Here is a 23,135-nt window from a genome sequence, read left to right as displayed (position 1 = left end):
CCATTAGCCAAGATTATACAGTGTTGACACTATCGAAGAGCAATGACTTTCTCAAGAGATAACATCACCGAGAATACTTTCTGCAGTTTTGTAGAAACAAAGAAAAAAAAAGGAACAAAATAATGATTAAACCAAGTTCCATTTCTCAAAAAAGTGCTACCAGTAATAACAGTTGACAGCCTCATTCTTTGGCCTATGTAGATATGTGAGAAAGCTTGTCCGTAGCTTATCATGGGTCGGTGGTTTTTTTCCGGGTTCTTCCTCTACCATTAATACTGGCCGCCACGTACAGCCTATTGTCTGCTGAAAAATGGCATTAAACCCTACAACAGCAACAGCAACAACAATAACAAAACCTCATTCATTCCATTAAAACACGACTATCAGTGAGACAGAGTTTGTTCATGAAAAATCATTTGTACCTATCTATCTCTACATCATCATTGGCAGACATTGAATCTTTCAATATCATTATGAACAAACAGTTTAAATCTGTCTTAAATGGGCATCATATTACCTCTTTACATAACTGAATAGTTAACAATTTCAACAAGAAAGTGATGGTTTGAGAACACCAGTTATAAAAACTATATCCCAAAACTACAATATGTTGATTTTACAACTTTTAATATAAGAGGCCATCCATTTAGTATGTATGCAAAAATTTGGCAATGCTTGACATCTCCCCCCAGTCCACTGATGTTGAATGTCTGGCTGCATAACTTCAATCAGTTTGTCTAGTGTCCACTAAAATTCAAACGCCGACTGAACCAGTCAAACAGGATACATATTAGACAAATTGTTGAGGTTTCACCCCACCCCCCGTTGCCTATGCATACGTACATTATCAGTAGATCCTTACCATATGCAAGCGTATGCATCTGGGTTACCCCCCCCCATGCATACGTACTAAATTGATGGCCCCTAACCTGAAAAAATGGTATAATTAGTATGCATAGTTACTGAAGTAATTCAAGATCTTCATGTAAATCCATTTACAAAGTTTTAAAAAATTTGATAAGCAAATAGTCTTTATCTAGAGGAACAAGCTCAGTCAAATATCTGAGTAATACTGTCCTCATATTCCAATAAAAAACAACTGTATCAGCTTATTCATTAATTTGCAGTAAAATCAGATTGGGATATTTTGTCTCCAGAGTGGTAGCAACCTTGGCAAATCAGATGTTCAAACTCTTCCAAGATCTTGAAACATTTGAATTGCAATACTACCCAAACCATAGCCCCCAAGGTGACAACAAGCAAATGTTGATACATGAACACTAAAGCATTCATAAAAAACTTTAATGTGCATTTCAAGGCAACTAATGTTGACCTGGATTATACATATTAAATCCTCCTCAAATTGTTTTTATTTCTTTCTTTGTTTAACGTCTTTTCTCAGCACATGGTTGGCTTATACATGGCAACCAGTATATCCAGTGAAAAAAAGAAACCAGAAAAATCTTGGGATGAACCTCAGACTCCAATGCTCGCCAAGCTGGAGACTCCAACCCATGTAGATAGGCGAGATGTAAGTGTCCCAATTAACTTTGCATATATGCCATCATTCAACTTCACCAATATCCACTTTCAAATCTCAACATTAATTGGTTTGTTCATCAATGTGCATACAATTTGGTGTGTGTGTGTGTGTGTAATCAATTTGCAAATTGCATTTTGTATGCCTGGTTCCCATGCTTTTCTAAAGAAAAATTTCCAGGTCATTTCTAAGGTTTTTCCAGGTTGAAATTACATTTTTCAAGGTTCACATATGACCATTACTGAATGGAACTAAAGAACATTTTAGATTATAAAACATGCATTTTTTAAATCTAAAGATGTTTCTCTTTCAAGACTCTCCCAAAACATCAAAGTCAGAAAAGATGATCATGCACAAAACCACAAAATGTATCACACGAAATAAGTTTGATTATATTCCTATAAATTAGCAAGTAAAGTCATTTCAATGTACAGAAGAATTTTTTTAATTATTTTGCAGCATTATGTTGCTAAGTGAGAAAAACATAATGAACATAAATAATGTTTTGTTTCCTTTCAAACCTTTAATTCTAATGAATTCTATAGCAATATATTTATATACATTTCATAGAAAGTAACATTTCCTATTACAGTATAAAAAAGAAAAAAAACCCCGAAATAATTAGAATTTTGCCTTGTAATGAAAGAATTTAACCCTGAATTAATCTGTGCCAATAAAATCCCAAACAAAATTTTTCAAACAACCTAATCTCTTTAAGATGCTCTGTTTGAAAATCCATCATTTATAAAACATTTTCAAAAGGGTTGATTTAAATTTTGACAAAAGACCTTCAAAATTAAATACTGTTGTGTAAACAAAGACTGAATTTTATGAAGATACAACTTGTAATTCGTTAAACCAGTCCCCAAACATGTATTGATACAGGAGTTTGTATCGTTTTTTAATATATACAATGCTGTAAGGCATTTATGTGCATCTAAGGTTTCCGTCTCCAATACTGAAGTAAAACGCATGCCGAATTCGACCGACCGACGAAAATAAAATACTGTAATGCTTACCATTTGAAAAGAGGCAATTGTCACCACAATATTCTGTTCAAAATAATATTAATTTTGGACCCATGGGATACCACCACCGTGTTTTCATGACTCACGATATGTCGGCCAATTCTGCGCACAGCTTTGAAATGATGTAATGTTTATCCATCGGGCTACAGAAATGAAATGCATTACTATGGACTGTTTCTGTCAGCAATTCAGTAGAGTAATTTGATCAGGTTTATAGCTAGTTTTACAAGATGCAACATAACAATGCCAATAAATGGCAAGCGATATTAAGCTAACTAAACCGATCTTGTAAAAAAATGAGTAAAATTCAATATTTTATTTTTTTTTAAAAATGAGCTATTATGTGGAAGAGAAACAACAATGAACAAGGTGTAATCTGTTTACGTCTTGTTTATGTGGAAAAATACTAAAGAATTTAGAAACAGACTATGCGCCTGGAAATTTAGTGAGAATCCAGTTTTAATGGCAAGCTGACATGTTGGGCAACAGACGATTTTGTATGTGTGGGACAACTTCTTGCAAAATTGGAAACTTTGATTAAGCACAGGAGTCTGACATTTTATCAATCAAGCATGGTGAAATCTCTGACATTAAATCACTCATCCAGTAATATAACAAAGGAGTACAAGCATGACCACAACCCTCCGCTTGCTTCGACTGTTCCCATGCGTCTTTTATCACTTCAGAATCACAAGACGACTGAAAAACTACACATATACATTCAAAAGACAGTGATGTACCAAAGTATAACTCTCCAATCCGGCGAATTGACCTTTATTTTCACCATTATTTTCTCAGAAATGGGGAGTATTATAATCGTTATGTCGTTAATCATCAGTCAGACAAGATGAAACTACGGCATAGATGAAACCTGACCCAGTACTCGCCATTTGCATTACTAGTCACAGGACTTCACAAATCTCAAATGAGGACATCGGATGTCCAAATTTCATGTGATATCAACAACAAACTCATTTATAATGTTGTTGTACAGAAATTCAATTATATTAAATGAAAGTTAGATACCTTTTGTAAAATCCAGCAATCTGGCCAGTCTGATTTATCAAGCAGAGATCACATGTGAACAGGGTGGTCACGTGATACAACAATCCTCCAAATGTTGTTCTTGGAATATACAATTATGGAGAATTTTGTGTTCTTTTGTTTTTTGTGTTTTATTATAACTAGTATACAATTTTCAGTTTAAATTTTTTTTCTCTCTCTACAACATTGGAAAGGTGGGTTGTTAGATATGTGTACAGTACTCATGTGACTAGCAATGCAAATCGCGAGCACCAGGTCACATTTAATCAACGACGTAGTTTTACCTTGTATTTCAGCAGATTAAAAACATAACGATGTTACAACTCAAAATTTCTGAGAAAATGTGTAATTTTCATATCGATTTCATGCACGTATCACTTGATCTAGCAACGTTTAAAGTTTGCTAGGCCATCCGTCTAAGCTTTGCCACCATCTTATTGGCCTCTTGTGATGCTAGATTGGTTTTCATACCTTCCATGTAAGGAAAGATACGGATATCAAGCTGACTTTGAAATTAAAAGTCTACTAGATGAATCTCTAATCCACTGGGCATTTGGATTGACTCGGCATATCTTTTTATTGCAAGCAACCAAATAATCCACAGCGCACCCTCCAAATATTCTGGCTAGAACTCGACAAATTTAACTCACGATCTGTTTAGTTACAACTCAATTACGTGATTGTTTCTGGCGTCAAGTGGTGGCAGAAAATTCCAGGGTTTTCCGCAGACTTTCATCAATATTTGCAAAAAATTTCAGGACTTTTCATGGTTGAAAAAAAAAATAATCATTTTTCCTGACTTCCCGTTAACGTAGGGACCCTGTGTATGGGTTAGATCCAAAGCAAATTTGCTAATGAGGCTTGCGTGACAATTTCTGTATGCATTCAGCTCAAAACCAATTAGATGAAGTGAATTTTGGAATGGAGGTGAAATGCAAAATGTCAAGTAACACCAATAGACCCTACAACTGGTCATTTTATGAAATATGCACATTTTTGCATTTCAGTTGCATGTATCTGCATTTCAGCTATCATCTTGTCATTTTACAGTCTTGGAAATGCATTCACTCAGTTTTGCGAACCTAGGTATAACAGTATATATACAGGGTGCTAATTAGCTAAATGCAAAAGCTTAACTGAAATCCGTAAATTGTGAAATGTTGGCCAAAGTGTCCTTTTGTGGCAAGGGTGTAGTACTAATAGAGGGACATTCAATCATCCAATTTGACGATTTCAGCATAAACAGAGCACGAGATATAAAACAAGATTATGAAAGTCAATAAAGCAAGAAATATAGGTCATTCTGACCTACTTCTGTGACAAGGTTGTAATAAATGTCAATATTCATCTCTCAAACAACCTTTATGACTCTAGCAATAACATTACATGTATGTGGTACCAACAGAGATGCTTGCATGAACAAAGAGCAAGAAATGCTTTTAAAGCATTACATTTAACCAAAGTCAGAAGTATGAAATAAAGGTTGTAAAGGTCAGATCAACAATGCATGCTAAAACCAAAAGTTGACTGCCAAATAGGAGGATTACTACAGCGATGCACTCACCTTTGATTGACCAGGACCTGAAGGATCCCAATCAGCAACATATGTATCTGATGAAGAAAGTTCCCTTAATATTTAAAAATACTATATAGACAAGAATTCTGATCAAATTTTTCTGCATATTAAGGCTTGCTCAGATTTAAAAAGCTCGTTTTTGTTACAACATGGAGATTCAGGTGAAGAAATTCACACATCATAGCAAGCTTGGGTATATAGTACACCTACCTACATCTTTGATGAAACAGTATCCCCACCCCCTTAAAAAATAAAAAATACTTGAGACACCAGACCAACAAGAATGCATGATCTAAAACAGGTGTTGGCAACCTATGGCCAGTGTGCCAATGGTACATGGTAAGAATTGTAACTTTGTAATGTATGGACTAAAAAAAGATAAATAAAAGGGACAAATACAACTTGACATGAAGCACACCGCACAACTGTTCTAAAAGTCTGATGTCTGATGTAGAATCAAATTTCAACATCTTCACAGAATTATCAAAATTGTCATCAATTTGTGATTTTGGAAGATTCAGTTTTGAACTTTTGCAAGTTTAACATTTGGTGGCACAATTTAACTTACTAAATGTTAAAATTTCTCGATTCCAAAGTTGGCTATGAAAATAAAAACAATTTAAAACCATGTGGACATTTGTTCCTTATAGACTCCAGACATTTGTTCCTTATAGACTCCAAGCTTTCTTTGTACACTGAATGTTAGCTGCAACAGGTAGCATCTGCACGAAGGAGCTTAATGTTTTATTGCTACATGGGGAACAAGTTAAATAGCCCCACCCATTTGTTTTTATTTAAAGAAAAGCAAGGTACTTGGAAAGAATAATCTTAAATGGTTCATTATACAGCACAATGGCTATAAATAAATAAAAAATTCAAAGCTTTAGAAATTTAAGGTTCCAATATATTTTCTCCATACAGCTATCATTACATGACCCATAGACAAATATTAAAAAAAATCAATGTAGTTTCATTTTGGAGGGGTGCGGGTGTGTGTGTTTCAATTACTTTTAATTTTGTGATACTGACTGGTCACTGACACGGAGTAAGATCCCACACCATCCTGGGATTGAGGATAACTGGATCCCATACAGTTCTGGAATTGTGGAGACGTAGAGGCAGTAGGATCTTGTTTCCTCCCCTTGCAAGCCTGCAGACTCAGCAAGTCCCAAACCTCAATGGACCCAAGAAGGCTGAATGAACAACTGTTCATGAGTGTGATCTGAGTACATGCCATACAGGTGGGTGAGTGTCCCATTGGAATTTAATACCCCCACATTCACACTGTCATGACACAGGTGGCACATAAGGCTTTGGTATGGCAGCAACAATGTGGATGGTCTACAGCCCTATGTGTGTTAATATACCACAGAATACACTCCCATGTATTAGCCTCTATATTCCTCTGCCACGTCTCTTTGGGCTGATCCCTCTTTCATCTCAATTTGAAGTCCAACAGAAGGCTGATTTTGGCTGTATATACAGTGACATTTGGCATACATGAACCAGCCAGTACCATCTTTTCTTCACAATCTGGTCAAAGAAATGATAAACTTAAAAATATTCCACATAACGATTTGTTAAAAAAACATGAAAAGGAATACAATTGCAAACTAAAAATGGCAGCAAATACTTGCCATATCAACAGAGAAAAAGCTTCATTACGAAAAGAGTTTTTGTTCAGTTCTTTCTAACATGCCAATTTCATCAGAGACTGTGGGACTGAAATTTCTGCTTCTTCAGTTAGAAGCGAAAGACATTTTGGTAGTCCTCACAAAATATCAGCTGAACTATGCAGTCATCATCAGAAGCAGAAAAATGTCAAATACATCTTGGATGGATACTTCACACATGATACACCATCTATAGGACATGCATCTGATTTCTTAGCTCATACAGAAACTTTGTTAACATCTGAACACGTACGCTAGATGAAAATGTCAAGTCGGCAGAATTCTTTTTCTCATTTAAAAGATTTTAGGGAGGAAAAAAGAAACAAATTTTTTTTAGTCACCTTGTAGTCCAATGTCAGACCCCCGATTTCATTTTGACCACCTTGTCAGCACAGGCTCCAGGTTTAAAACCTAACAGCTTATTGCTGGATGTTCCTTGCTAGATATTTCTTGTTGACGAACAACCTGAGCTGAAAAATAAAGGACGTACATTAAAATCGTTATGCTTACACGGACCTTTCACTGACAGTGCAGACCTGCCAAAGTAACAAGACTGCAGTAAGGCAAATTTTTTGGGAAGGGTGAAACAAAACATCATATACAGCTATTGTCAAGTTGGAAAATGTGCATTTGAAAAGTTCAAAAGCTATATTTGAGACTGATGCAGCCATGGTAGATGTTTGTAATTTACACAATGACATTAATTACCTCCAATTGTGAGCAATTACTGCATGTAGGTAATATTTAGAAATTAATAAATATTTTCTTTTATCAGCAGGTGTCCTTTGATATAAGACAGGTTTGAATGTATTTATATGCATAAAAGATGTAGTCATCCCTCCAGTCCTCAGATAAAGTTACGGGCTTGAATGTGATATCATTATGACATCATCTGGCACAAAGCTTATCATCACAGGACTTTGGCCAAGTATCTCTACAGCTGTGCAAGATATGAAAAGTATGATTTGTCCAAATCATCTATCTTTTCATGTTGGACATAAAACCCATGTAAAAATAAAAAAACTGTCAAGACGTTGGTTGATCCCGTTCAACATTGTTTTTTTTGTTGTGCTCAAATGTGAACTCTATAATTCTTAGTTTATTTTTTCCAGGCCTCTACATTTTGCCAGTGTTCTAAAAACTATGTGCATGTAATGTTGGGCAGTGAAAAACAGACAAAAACAAAGTAGAAAGCCACAATTACAGAATTTCACTGTAAACATCTGCATGTTGCAGAATGAATGGTGTTGGCATCTAAATGATTCATCCCAGCATGAAGAAAATCCATCAAGGGGGTTTAGGATATGTAAACAACTTTAATAACTTGAACCAAAACCTATTTTTTCTTTCCTTCTGCAAAGACTAACTTAAGAGTAAATCCCAATGGGGGCTGGATCATCCTAAGTATGAAGAAAATCCATCACGCGGTTAAGGAAATATAAACCTGAGATGTTTATTAGTCTTGAATATAGTCCAACATAAATAGCCATTAGTTATTTTACCAACAGTCATTTCAACTTGAATCTATTTCTCACTCCCTTTTCAAGTGATCTGATATCTGCACCAATATCTAAAACTATTATGGAAATTATTTTCTTAAACATCAGAAAAGCTTTTCTTTACAGCCAATTTCTTTAAGATACAACACATACAAGTGACAAATATGCTTCTCACTAGTTGAAACCAGTAAAAGCCACAATTTCACTGTTTACATGCAACAGTCAAAACATTGGTTCGTCAACACTGCAATCTAGTGTTTATACATCTAATGAAAAACTGAATGCAGATAACAACAGTATTTGTCCAAATGCCGAAAATTCTGGACACCTGCCAAAATATCTCCAGGTCAGAAATCTGAAAACTTGATTGCAAAAATATATACTTGGTTCATGTTTCATTTCAACATCATCACGAATTCAAATGTTACTCCAGCACATGGACTGGAATCTCCAATTTATAAGATACGGTCTCGATGTGATGTACAAATGGGTCACAGGAAACAGGTAACATTTTCTTGTGATGCGACCATCAAAACGGGAACAAGTAGTTGTTATGGTATGCAATGTACACCTCAAACACGATCAAATTTACTTAAAATAATTAGATTACACAAATTATATTTTGGATTAGAATACAAGTCAAAGAATTGCACTTTCCTTTGCCATGACTGTGGCCATGAGGCATGGACAGTGGCTTTGGTATATGATGCCATCTAGCCATGAGATACAATGGACACTTGTTTTATGAAACTCTCACCAAAGGAAAAAAGTTGTGAAAAGGACATGCAGAGACATAATTACAATATGCTCAAATTAGGATCCGCATATAAAAAACAAGTTTGTTAAATTTCAGTCAAATCTAGAGGTAGAACAATTCATGTACACCATACTAATATATATACACACACACACACACTAGTGTATTTGCATTATCTGGATTGCAGATATTTAAACACAAAACTTGATGCTTTGGATTTATTATGATACTGAACACTTGAATTGTGCATGTGAAACCTTTGGCCTAAGAACTGGTTGTATCCAGTTATATTTCGATCACAAGATGTGCCTTAAAAATCACTAACGGAACTGTGCTTTGGAATAAGCTAAGTTCTCCACATTAAGCCACTGAGAATACCTGGCTGTTAAAACTTGCATGACACAGCTAAAACCAAATTTAATTATCAATTTTAAATCAGCTCTAATGATCTTAATTTTAACCCAAATTTATGGATTTAGGCCAAAACAGGTTTAAAGGTGAAATTGGGAGAGGCGACTATTGCCCCCACCTCTTGCCCCAATGTGCAAGTGCCCACAGGACGCACCATTTCTCCCCGTGAGATGCCTCATTTTCCCCCAGGACAATTTCCCATTTTCATATTCTGGTCAGCTGTGGCTAAAGTGCATGCTAGCTAAAGGTTAAACTGAAGTACAGAAGCATAAAGCCAATGTGACTAATTAACAATTAATCTGTATCACAGCATTTATCTTGTGAAAAGGACTGCGTTCAGACATAATTTTAAAGAAACCATGCGCTACAGTGTGTGTATATATGCACTAGCAATTGATTGGCAAATAAATGATGCCAAATTTTTTTGTAACTTGCGACTTAATTTTAACAGTTCAAATCTGCAGTCACAAGTTACCATAAATGTGGCAACTGTTTCCCACATTTTACATCCCACCTTATTTCATTTTGTTTAAATCTAAAGGCATGTAAAACTGTTTAATAAATGAAATATTTACTCTGAATTAGTTCTCTGGGGGCACATATACTGCTTGGTATATTGTATTTCATTCCTTTTAATTTAATCATAGTAATTAAAGTTTATAGTACTGTTGTAGAGCTTTAACAAATCTGAAATTTACGTGAATAATGATGAATCTTCACATTTTATTTACTGAAGAAGAAAAATAACTTTGTAGTGTGATATTAATTATTTGGTCACAGCAGTATTCACAAGTAATAAAATAGAATATAGCATAGGTGGATTGCATACAATAAATCTATTTTTGTATGTTTTTGTTGGTTTTTGTAGAAATGAAAATTGATAATGTAATAATCGGAAGTTCTCTGCGAAATATCAGGAGATACAAGACAGGGAGGCAGGTGTGGAAATACCTCCTAAATCGGTTGGGTTTTTTTTTTCGTCTTGAGAGTTGACATGAACTGTCTGGGTTTGTGGAATTTCAGTCAGGGCTTATGAGTTTGTTTAGGTCAGCAGCTCGGATCCTGTGTCTAAAACTTTTTTCTTTTGAGCTCTGTTGATAGATTTTTTTTACTTGATATTTTAAAAAAAAATCAGATGAAATCAGCAATACCACAAACAACCAAAACAGATTTATTCCTTCACTGGTTACAAAGTAAATCCACCCCCACCCCAAAAATACACATCCCATCTATACTCACAAGTCCAACTGTAAACTGCGTAGATTTAAATGCACCAGCAGCTCTTGGTCTATACAGTCTGTTAGATGTGATCAGTAAATACACCTTGATCCAACATGTGGCAAAATGTCTAATGTGTGCATGTGTGTGTGACAGTGGGCTCCCACATTTGTCCCCAGATCAATTTCTTAAACTAATCTTGGAATAACTGTGCAAAATGCTAAGATGATATAAATTTCTTTTAAAATATTTTACATCGACTGTATTACTTACGGAAACAATCATTATGAGAAAATCACACAATAAGCCAAGTCTATCATGATTCACTTTCATTTCTGGTGTGCCAATTTTCAAGATATTATGGTTGCTATAACAATCTTCAGGATATTGTAGTTGCTACAAACCATAAATAAAACTATCCTACATGAACTGTCTTGACTATAAAAAGCTACTGGGGTTCAAAGTAGATATATACATTTAAGTATCCAAAATATGCATTTCTTTCAACATGACAAAAAGCAATTGCCAACAAAATGAATAAATTCACAGTATTTGAAAATCCTGTACCAATATCTCTGTTTAGAATCAGAAAACAAAATGACTGGAAGAATCCATTCTTATAATGACACAGTCAGAACTTTACCAAGTAATAAACATGCTGGTGTATTATAAAGAAAATTTCATAATTAAAGGTAGAAAACACGTGATAACCTTAAAGGCAGAGTCAAATAAACTTGACAATATACACTAATTTATTCAAAAGGTTGAGGTATTAGGACTTTATCTGGAAGATTGTGAAAATACTCGACTGACTGAACCAAGTTGTCTACAATGTTGTCATTCCACACTCTCAGGGAACTGTTTGTCAACACAATTGCTCAGTGAGAGAGTTCAATTGTCATCATGCAGTGTGAAAAAACTTTCAATTCAAACACTGCCTTTCTGTCAACAAGATTTCAGATCCAACCACATAATTTTTTGTAAGCTAATGTCTTCAAACTGAAATACAAATGTACAAACAACCTGAGACTCTTGCAGTGAGACATACCTGGGACCCTGGGAATGCACTTTCAATGTGGAGTTGTCACTTGTAGATGCAATTTTGAATTATGTAAAATTTAATATTAACTCAATGAATAATTAGAATAATCTTGCACATGTTTGCAAAAAACTGCCCCCGCCCCCCCCCCCAAGTACAATGGATATACATGCATAAATTGAGCAGTCATTAATTTCAATTGTTTTCAGTTTTAGTTTAACCAGTACCAAATCTTGTCAAAGTCTGCTCAGTGAGGATTATAAATATGGACATATCAAATTAAAGTCTTCAACTTTATGAGTTTCAGTTTCATTTAATAGCTATAAATGAATTTTGACATACTACATACATGTCAACCCTAGGGAAATTTAAGCCACAACTGTTTTGTAATAGAAGTGGTAGAAAAGCAGAAACTGGGCATAGAGTTAAATCTATACATTGCATGCCATAATTACAAGCAACTATAAAAAATATACATTTATTGTTGCTACTAGCCTGGATCTGAAGCTGGTGGGCAAAATCCATGCAGATTAGTACCACAATAAAAAAAAAAAAAGTGCTTACAATTTATTTATGTACAACATTCACTTCAACTAATCGACATGTCTAAATTTTGCTGAATGATCATGAGTCCACAAATATTGGAATGAGCATAGGAAATAAAATTTTGAAACTAAAAAAAGGGTAGAATATACATGCCATACGACAGAGGAAGATGCTTTCAATGTGAAAATAGTTTTTGTCCAGTCATTTTGAACAAACTAATTTTAATCAGAGAACATTTGACTGAAATTTCTGCTTCTTCAGTTAGAAGCGAAAGACATTTTGGTAGTCCTCACAAAATATCAGCTGAACTATGCTGTCATCATCAGAAGCAGAAAATGTAATGCTACATACATGCCAACCCCTGGCGAGGAAAAAGTGTAATCCAAGTGGACAAAAAGAGTTATCTGAGCAGAAAAAGAGTAATCCACATATAACATGACACAAATTCAATGAGAATATGTATGCAATGATTTATTTATCCCACAGGACTTTTAACATTAATTAGTGCTTCAAGGTTTTGTATATGTAACACTTTGAGCGTTAAAAAGCAAGAGATTCTCATTGCATTTCAAAACACTTTGGACCAGCTGAGACTAAATGTTTTGCACCCAGTAGAGCACAAAGTGCAGCGTTATTACAGAGCCTGAATCTAAATTCAGTTTTACTTTTGTTAACAATACTGAACAATCACTCTCAGTCAGCATTAGAATGGTAAAGAACCAATATTCCTTTCAGGAAAGTTATATCTTCCAGTTATTGGGTCTTTTAGCTGGCAAATAAGATAAAAAAATCAACTCTATCCCCAGGAAGTACATTGTCAGGTAGAGTGACAACTTGATACTTCAGGAGTTCTCCTTCTAATTTATCAGCAGCATGGTGCATCCTATGACAGAGACAACCTGATATGAACAATGATGGGAGACATTTTTTCAAAATATACAATGCAACTCCTTTATGAATTCCAGTCATCACTGATGCAGTATCAGCTAAAAAACCCATACAGTTCTGCCAACTTATGTTTATTCAAAGCATTATCAAGCACAAAAAAAAAAAATGTTTTCTCCAGTGGAATCTACTGTTAATTCTGGTAATGAAAGAAGAGAACGCTGACTTTGCCCTTTTTGTTGTCAAAGTCTCTTACACAGACTGGGTACAACATTTTGTCATCATAATCACTACTCATCTCTGTTGCAATACTAAATGGCTTCATGTGGGAAGGCACACTGTGCATATTCTATAACCCTGTGAATTGCACTGCACAAATTCAAACTCTAAACGAAATCAATTTACAAGGACAGAATTCTTGTAGCCATGTGATATCAGGTAGAGCTAATAACTTGTCAACACAAAGGTATTCTGAGTAGATAAGGATAATCATCATTTATCACATGACATTTACTAACTCGTAAAAAACTTGTCAACAAAATAAACCCAAGGCCCAAATGAGAATGATATTGCTCACTGCCTCACATTTAACTTGATATCTGAACACTTCACAAGCACGCACATGTAACTTGTAAAAAAACATCTCCAAATATGTATGTATATGTGTAGATCTAGCTTACAATCCAGTCTGGACAATGAAAGAATTTTCAACAAATCTGATCAGAAACAAAGCATTGACTAACACAGCTGGTCTATTGGTTAATAATGCTCAGTGATGCAAATGTAGAAAATTACAGAATGTGCCTAACGAAAGCCAAGTGTTGGTTACTTAATCTCCCACTTAGGCAGACTTGCCAACCCTAAGAAGATCATCTCAGAAAGGTAACCGATTGTTTTTCTCAAGTTTGACCAGTTTTCCATAAGGTGTAACAAAATGTGTTCTGTTTTGTCAAGTTGGAAAATGTGTGTTTAAAGCATTCTGTATTCCAAACCATACAGACCCGTATCATTGCTTATAATCTACCTGTCATACATGTACTAATATAATAAATGCACACGTGTGACTGATAGTTAAATTGTAAGCAATGATACAAGAGCCTGCGTTCCAAACTAATTTATCGACCTTAAACATTATGTTCATCTGTAAAGTGTGTAAAGTAAACAGACACCTTCAGTTCCAAACCCTATGCAGCTCAATGGCTTGTTGCTATATCTCTACTTGACGTAATTTTTGGTATCTCCTGCAACATGACATGCTCAAATTGATATGTGATTTCCAATAAATGTAATTGTGCCTCTTCCTACTTTTATTCAGAACCATCTGAGTATTCCTTTTCATTCTTCTGTAGTGATTATTAAAACATTTTTAAGAGGCTTGTTTTTGTTTTTTTCCTTTTGTCTTCAACATGCATTAGTAGCAGGATGCCATAAAAAAAAATATGACCTCCAATTTGCTCACGCAGATGCTTCACATGGAAAAATATGTACAGTTTAAAGTGTTTGAGGTACTACTATAACGTTATTCTGATTCTCTAATTAATTCCACTAAAGCTAATATGAAACTCAGACCCAAATAAAACAAGGCTGAGCAATTATCTGGAATATACCCCAATGACCACATCTCTGTAGTTGTTCCTTTTATTCCGCAAGTCCGTATTTTAAGGGTCATTTTCATCAGATTTATGGCAAATTCTTAAGAGTTGGCAGTCACGCCTGCTGTGTTGTTGTTGTTGTTGTGGGGTTTAACGCCATTTTTCAGCACACGATCGGCTATACATGGCGGTCAGTATTAATGGTGGAGGAAGAACCCAGGAAAACCTCGGAAAGAACCACCGACCAACGAGAAGCTACTGGCAAGCTTTCTCACATACCCAGATTGGCTGAATCCAAGACTTGAAAATGCGCAAACAGAGGTCAGATGGCAGTGATCCGTAACGGAGAGTGCTTTAGACCACTCGGGGCCCCCACGCCTGCTGTGTTGAGTTAGTATTATGGTAGCAGGTACAAGTGCCAAGCTTGAAATTCTACGGTTTTTCAATTAACACCAAAAAACAAAATTAACAAAATAAAAATAAAGAAAAGGCCCTTTCCTGATACATTTCAGCACATATAATTTCTCATAATTACAAGGAAAGCATATAAAAACGAGTCATTACTCACTTTAATCTACACTGAGAATGGTATGCAATCATAAGGGTTCCCTAAAGGGACTGATGTTCAACTAGATGATACAAGACCATTTCTTCCTTTCAACTGCCTAGTGTTGAAACCATTTCTTCAGTGATCACACATTTTTAAAAGTAGCTTCTGTAGGCAAGAATAAGTGCAAAACAAAAGAGCAATTTTTAAGTGGGATACTGTCTGCATTTTTAAAAAGTTTTATGCAGACTCAAATCTGCAGAAACATGCTTCTTGTTGGTTTTAAGTCCTTGACAACTCCATTGTACCACGGTGTTCCTCATTATGAATTAGTTGAGATGGTTTAGACAATTAGGCTTTACCTTTCGGAAGTGAACATTTCCAAACGCTTATTTATCAGGAAGATGTACAAGTAACATTTTCTGTCAGTAGGTATGGAGCCACCCTGACGACACAGGCTAGTTTCTTCTCCATCCATGTCCTCAAAGTTGCCAGACCTATTATGCAGCTTCATAGGGTCATTAGACCCTGTGCTGCCTGCCAGGTATCGGTTTCCATTTTGATGATTGGCTTTCTCGATGGCAATAGTCACTGTACCACCACCTGAAAAATAAATAAATTACGTGAGTTAGGTGAGAGGAAGTGTTTCTGAAAATAGAGACAAGCAGCCAGGGGTCCACCCAATTCTTTTGCGTATTTCATGCAGTAACTTGGTAGGTGGTTTGAAGATTGGGTGCAGTGAAGGCATCGGTACTGTAAGTAAACACGAGGTATTTAAAAATACTGGCCTTTATTGTGAGGTGTCCTTGATATGAAAGTATCCCCCAAGACAGGCTTAAATGTATTTATATGCATTCAAATAACAGTGGTCCCTCCAGTCCTCAGATAAAATTACGGGCTTGAATGTGATATCATTATGACATCATCTGGCACAAAGCTTATCATCACAGGACTATAAGTATATATGATGCTAGACAAGGATATTTTTAAACAAAAAATAAAGAATAAAAGAATACATAGATGGAATTTTAAATGAACTTTAACCAAAACCTTAACTGCTGATGCCACCATAGAACTGTGTATTACTTTTCCACTCAAATGGCATGACAATGATAAAGTCTAGAATACTGTATATAGGTAGATTTGAGAGGTTTATAAATACTATCCTTTATTAGGTGTCTTTCATATAAAAGTATTTCCAAGATAGGTTTGAATGTATTTATATGCACTAAAGTCATAAATTGATCCCTCCAGTCCTCAGATAAAGTTACAGGCTTGAATGTGATATCACTATGACATTATCTAGCACAAAGCTTAGCTTCATAGGACTTGGGCCAATAATCTCTACAGCACCATCACAATTATTAAGTCCATGAAGTCAACCTATGAGCAAGCAATCTGCCCTATTAGAATGATGTTTCGTGGCAAAAGTTTTATTGAGTAATCCATGTAATGATGTGGGTAAGAATCTTGCATTGAAAAAGTATTGCTCCACATCAGGTGTTCTTTATGATAGAAATCCATTAATGGTTAAACTGCTAGGAACTGACTGACCACTTCCAAATTATCTTTTTAGCTCATGTGTAACACAGTACATGTAATTTTTATGTAAAGACCTCAATATTCTGTAAGCGTATTATAAGTATATATAATGCAGGGCACAGAAACTATAAAAGAAAAAACCGCACCAAATAAATATAAATAGAAGGATACATCAATGGAATTTTAACCAAAACCTTAACTGCTGGTGCCACCATAGAATTATGTATTATACTTTTCTACACAATTGAGCATGATAAAGAAACAGTCTGGAATACTGTATATAGGTAGATTTGAGAGGTTTAGATGTCTTTGATATAAAAGTATTTCCAAGACAGGTTTAAATGTATTTATATGCATTAAAGACATAGTCATCCCTCCAGTCCTCAGATAAAATTACGGGCTTAAATGTGATATCACTAAGACATCATCTGGCACAAAGCTTATCATCAGAGGACGTTGACCAATCATCTCTACAGCACCATCAATTACTAAATCTAAGCCAACCTATCACCAGGCAATCTGACTGACTATTTGTGGGTATTTTTATTGAGTAATCTGTGTAATGGTGTGCTAGATCCAACCTTGCATCCTTGAAGATCAAAATATGAAAACGGTTAGTCAATATGAAGTGTTCTTCATGCTGGAAAATGCATAATTGGCAGGAAATTGCTCAGTCCAATGCAAATTCAGTTTTTTTTTGCTTAAGTATAAACACTACTCCCTATAATATTTTGTGAGACTTCAAATGTTTTGTTATGGTACCAAAAAAAAAAAACCAAATGAAAAACCTTAACCAAGACGTTAACTGATGATACAGTTGTACAAGTGATCATTAAATCTCCCTTTGCAATCAAGCAGGGTTGATGATGAAAATAGTTGAGACTGCTAGAGGAACTCGGCCAATAATTAGGGAAATCAACGCAATTTCAGGATCTGACAGTTATCTAATTAATCATCTGCCTCAAATATTTTTCACCCATCAACTTTACAAACTTCCTTCAAGTCTATAATTAAATACACTATTGGAAATTAGTACAAGCCTGGAAATCAGGTGCTCAAAAAATTAGGACCCAGATGCTTCAGTCACTTATAGCATACAGTCTCCATCTTTTCCATGACATAATGTACAACGTTTGGTAAATCCAGAATACAATGTCACTGTAATTCTTTTATGTCTATCTTTTACTAGCTCCCACTGACCCTTTGCAGGGGAGAGGCATAAAATGCAGATCCCTCATTGTTAGATATCACAGTAACAACTTTGGCATGTTCAAGGTTTGACTAATTTTGATTCAGCATTTCTTTTTGGGGCGGTATGGCTCAAAACAAATAAAGGGCATCACAATATCCCCTTCTAAAGCATATGACAAAAATTTGATACAACAAAGGTACTCTACATGCCAAGTCAGATAGTAATCAAATCTCTCATCATATTTCTCAGAGAGATTCCCATTACAAATTACATCATGTTGTGGAACAAGAGTACCTTCTAAAACACAAATTTCATCTTCAAGAGCCGTTAATTTTTTATGTAATACACAATAATGCTCATTTTAGATACTTGATTTTTGACACTACACTTTCTTGTCAGACATTTTTAAACTGAAAAACAAAATCATTACACACATGCATAATCTCATGCAATCTTAATTTACAATTTAGTGGCACAGGCTACATCTGTTTGTATCCCTTTTCCATGAATAAAGGAATCCAAAAGTGGGTGCAAGAAGGGATTAGACAGAAAATGCAGGGGATCCAAATTTGCAAACCTAAATGTTGCATCTCAGGTTCAAATATTTGCTAAACTTCATTCCTTCCTCCCCATCCCCATAACTTGTCCACTTCAAGAATGGAGACAATGGTATACATTCTAGGTGGACAAATCAGAGGTATAGAATGTACGAGTGCTAAATATTCTTTGAGCTTGCCCAATGTGCAAGACTGATGTGCTCTAGAAACTTGACACTAAATTACAAATGTTTTCAGAACTATGTAATGGCCCATTTATAATCATTTCAAGTGCAACATGGTAGTACGGCTTTGCAATGACGTTGTTTTTAGTAGACTTATACACGTGTACGAGTAAAAAGAAAAACACTGCAAAAGGCAAAGATCAAAGTATATTTAATTAGAGTTCTTGATTAAAGCAGCAGTACTAAATCTTGAATGATGTATATTCATAAATGCCAATCCCTGAGAGGTACAAGCACAATAATTACTGATGAAAGTGGACCAAAAAAACCCCCTTAATCCAAGCATAAAGTGTTATCTATGTTACATGCCATGTTTACAGGATATGTACATTTATTTTTGCTACTAACCTGAATCTGTCACTTGTTACAAATTCTTGTCACAAATGCAGACCTACTACCTTGAGTGGAACAAAAATCAGGATGCCAAAAGGAAAAATATAAATCAAGATTTAGAGATACCCCATCCTCCCAAAACAGGATTAGTGTTTACAACCATATATTTACAAAAACTTTATAAAGGAACTGAGATCTTCACTGTCTTATGCAATTTACTTTATGTGAGAAACTTGTGCTACAGCCACACTTGTATCCTGATATTAAGTGTTAATTCAATCAACACACTAAATATTGGCATAAAGATGAGAACGGAAAAATGATAGATTTGCATGGTCTGACTAGCGTATCCCTCATGAAATTTCTGCAACACTGTTTAAAACAGCAGGATTTGAGATTTAAGAACAAATCAGAAAATCTGAATTTTCAGTTTTCAAAAATAATTTGGGATGATAAGTAAATCGTGACAAGTCTGCAAATGGGCAAATTCCATTTAGATTAGTACCATAATGCAAACAAAAAACATACTGACAAATGATTTATATACAAAACTCACTTTAACGAGTCTAAATGTCTGTTGCTGAATTATCGTAAGGCCAAGTCAACAACTTCTGTAATGAGCATGACGAGTTGCTCATTCCAAAAAATGTTGTACAACATTCATATTTTTAAAAAAAAATTTCTAAGTGTGACTGATTTATCCTTTTCTGGTCCAACAAGTTTAGAACTGGGAACTTCCATTAATAGATATTGTTCTTTCGAGTTTTAACACCATTTTTCAGCACATGGCAGACCTTCCAACCCTGACGAGTCCATCTCAGTAAGGCAGCCGATTTTTTCCCCTAAGATTAACCAGTTTTCAGTAAGGTGTAACAAAATATCAATAATCTACTATTGAAAAAGCTGGAAAACAATTAAATGTTCGATGTAGCGATGATAAACATTATGTTCCACTGAAAAGTTTGTAAAGTATGCATAGACTTTATTTACCACAAGTACAGTTGCACAAACTTTAGTTCCAAACCCTATGCAACTCAATGGCTTGTTGCCATCACTCAACATTAGGTAATTCTTGGAAATTCTTTTTCCATTTCACATGACGGCGGCAATTATTTCTCCCACTGGAAGGCATACTCAAATTGGCACGTGATGTTCAATAAATGTTGTGTCCTTTCCAGCTTTTCTTCATAAGAATCTGAATACTCCATTTTATTCTTATGTGTTGATTATTAACACTTTTTTAGAAGCTTATTTTCTCTTTTGTCTTGAACATGCATCCCTTTCTGGACACCATTAAAAAAAAAATCTATAATCAACAGTTTGATCATGCATAGAAAATCTAATATTTAAAAAGGACACAGGAAACCTGGCTAAATACCATAGTGTAATCTCCCTTATTCAGGATTTCTGTTTTTTGGAGTGGGTGAGTGGTAGAACTAAGTTTAAATTTTGTAATATTTACCTCTCAACTGCTTTCTCTGACAGAGAGAAAAGATCATATACCCTCTTGGAGACATTTTCCACCCTCTTCCAAATTTCACACTGAAATGAAAAATAACATAAAACAATTATTCTATATAATTTGCTAAAAAGGACAAATAAAATTCTGGAACAATAAACAGGTAACAAACACCTGACCTATCCAATAAGGGAAAATGTACAATATAATTTGAATGCTGTTACATTAACATGGGGCAATAGCAGTCCTCCAGTCTAACTAGGGAGTTCAGAATAACACTCGTATGTGCAAGGACTTAGGGTATTTTCACTTGATCATGATGGAAAACAGATTCAAATACCAAAAGGCATCTTTGAGATACAAAGGGAGGCAAAATTTCCATGTCTTAACATGTACAGCATTCAAGGAAAGGTGGAAAGGTGTCCAGCAATGGCCACTGATGTAGGTCTTGGACCATCATCTTACTTCTTTGCTTCTGATGTTCTGGAACTTTGTTTAAAGAAAGGATGGAACTGGGAGCTACTACAGTGGTACATGTACTATCATCACAATAGAGTTAAGCAAGGCAAGGCAATAGTGACAGGTCTTGCATTGCTATTAAATCTAAATTTATAATGAACAGATAATTAAATTAAAATAATTTAGCATGACAATCAAACTGCAAGGCTGTTTTTGGTCAAAAAAGGAATTGTTACAAATATACAAGGTTACTCAACAGTGCAGGGGATTCAGGTAATGGAAGGACAGACCTCAAATGCAATTAAATGTAGTAATCAACATAACAGCCTCGACATGAATAGGCATGTGACCTGCATTATCCCTTGGTGCGACTTTGACCTCCAGGAGGTGTGCATAGCTTATAACTGAACATGCAAGATATTGTCAAGTTATGGTACACAACACTATCTAGTCCTGATATACAACAGATAAAGGTTTAATGAAAATCTTAAAGGCTACAAAGCAATGAAGCAGACAAGAAAATTTTTAATGGATAGAAGGACATAAAAACATCATTACAATATGTTAAAATTAAGATCAGCATAAAATCTCAAAAGTACGATTACATACCAGAGGGAAGCCATTACAGGCTTATTTAAGTGAAAGGATGTATTTGTGCAAACATGATTCAGCAGTGGAAAACGGCTTATTTATGAGTCCATTCCTGTTGGTAATGTCCTTACACCCCCACCTTTTTTTTAACAGATACATTTATATCACAGGGTGTGCCTTTAAAAATCACTCTCTTAACTTTGCCCTGAAGTATATTTAAGGTCTCAACGTGTCAGGTTCACAATATGCCACACTGAATGCTTGGATGTTATAACTTGTAGGACAATGATAAAACCAAATTTAATTATCAATTTCAAATTAACTCTTATGATCCTAATTTTAACCAACACAAATCTCGTAAATGCCAAACATGTATATGAAAACTAACTGTCTACCATCAGTGAGATAGAGTTTAATCACGAGAAATCAGTTGTCCCTATCTATCTCTTTATCATCATTAGCAGACTTCTAAATTGATATTTTTACTTCTGAGATTTTGCAGGAAATATATTATACTTCTCTCTTTTCACAACAAATCTGTAAAATAAACACCCATAATAATCCCATACACCGACTCGTCTTTTTCTCCAATGGACACAATCTGTTGATATTCCAGCCTAGCTCTTTTTGTGGCTTTGGCAAAGATTTATTTAGCCTTACTTTTTGACAGACTTTTTTTGGCTCAATGTGCAATCATTTCTTTTCCTTCTCAATGAGGAGCCTTTTTTCCTTTCAAGCTGGTGCTTGTATTGGTGACATGAGTGCACATATTCTGACAAGAGAGCTACATCTGTTCTCTCATGCAAGAAATCTTTCTTCTTATAGTAATTAAATGCACTTTTTCCAGATGCCTTTTGAGCTTCAATTTTTCTGTATGCAGCTTCTTTTGTAGGTGCCATTCCAAACTCTTCCAACCGCAATTAACGTAGAGCAGAAATCACAAAATGCCAGTCCGCTAGCATTCAGTTTTCTTATAAATTGACCAACTAAATTTCCGTCGACTTTTCGCTCCAGCCATTCCCATACATTTTTAAACCTTTATCTAAACTTCTGTGTCATGGTCTCTCAACAACTTGGGATGACATTTTTTGCAAGCACGTTTCTTCTTTCCATTGCTATCAGTTTCCATTACACGAATTTAAACTTTTGACCAATCAGGATACTGTTTTTGAGTCATGGGCTAACTTATATATGGAATGAAAACTTTACAAGGGTCGTTGTGGCATGGGACCAAACAGAAAGTGTTTAGAAAACCAGATAAGAGATGGGGGAAAAAAAACCAACAAAAAAACCAAACTATAAACAAAAAAATCGGATTCAAGTCAGGAGAAAAGCGGAATTCTGCTTTAAAATGGAGAAAACTCGTGTCTGTAAATGCAAGTTGTTTACAAACTTATTGGGAAAATTACCTTCATCTTGGCTC

General features: G+C 35.1%; 1 long non-coding RNA gene and 3 other non-coding genes across 7 annotated transcripts in view; all 4 read right to left on the bottom strand.

The window, feature by feature from the left end:
• The window catches only part of LOC149771536 (uncharacterized), a 65,577-nt gene extending 49,701 nt beyond the window's left edge, over nucleotides 1-15,876 (bottom strand). For 3 of the 4 annotated variants that reach the window (XR_016418231.1, XR_016418233.1, XR_016418228.1), the window contains exons 1-3: nucleotides 15,718-15,876; nucleotides 7,203-7,331; nucleotides 6,197-6,721 (exon numbers count right to left, since the gene is read on the bottom strand). This is a non-coding gene — a long non-coding RNA (uncharacterized LOC149771536). The remainder of the gene's footprint in view (nucleotides 1-6,196; nucleotides 6,722-7,202; nucleotides 7,332-15,717) is intronic. The other variant, XR_016418232.1, reaches the window with a different exon arrangement.
• On the bottom strand, nucleotides 5,302-5,375 carry LOC149771539 (small nucleolar RNA SNORD36). The gene has a single exon (XR_016418267.1). It is a non-coding gene; the product is annotated as a small nucleolar RNA SNORD36 (small nucleolar RNA).
• Nucleotides 6,920-7,002, bottom strand: LOC149771538 (small nucleolar RNA snR60/Z15/Z230/Z193/J17). The gene has a single exon (XR_016418252.1). It is a non-coding gene; the product is annotated as a small nucleolar RNA snR60/Z15/Z230/Z193/J17 (small nucleolar RNA).
• On the bottom strand, nucleotides 12,581-12,663 carry LOC149771537 (small nucleolar RNA snR60/Z15/Z230/Z193/J17). Its single transcript, XR_016418261.1, has one exon. It is a non-coding gene; the product is annotated as a small nucleolar RNA snR60/Z15/Z230/Z193/J17 (small nucleolar RNA).
• Nucleotides 15,877-23,135: the final 7,259 nt, after the last annotated feature.

Source organism: Sinohyriopsis cumingii, unplaced genomic scaffold (assembly GCF_028554795.1).
Source record: "Sinohyriopsis cumingii isolate HCF-2022 unplaced genomic scaffold, ASM2855479v2 utg001779l, whole genome shotgun sequence".
Lineage (NCBI taxonomy): Eukaryota > Metazoa > Mollusca > Bivalvia > Unionida > Unionidae > Sinohyriopsis > Sinohyriopsis cumingii.
The sequence above is the reverse complement of the archived record's forward strand: the minus strand, read 5'-3'. Positions and strand labels throughout refer to the sequence as shown.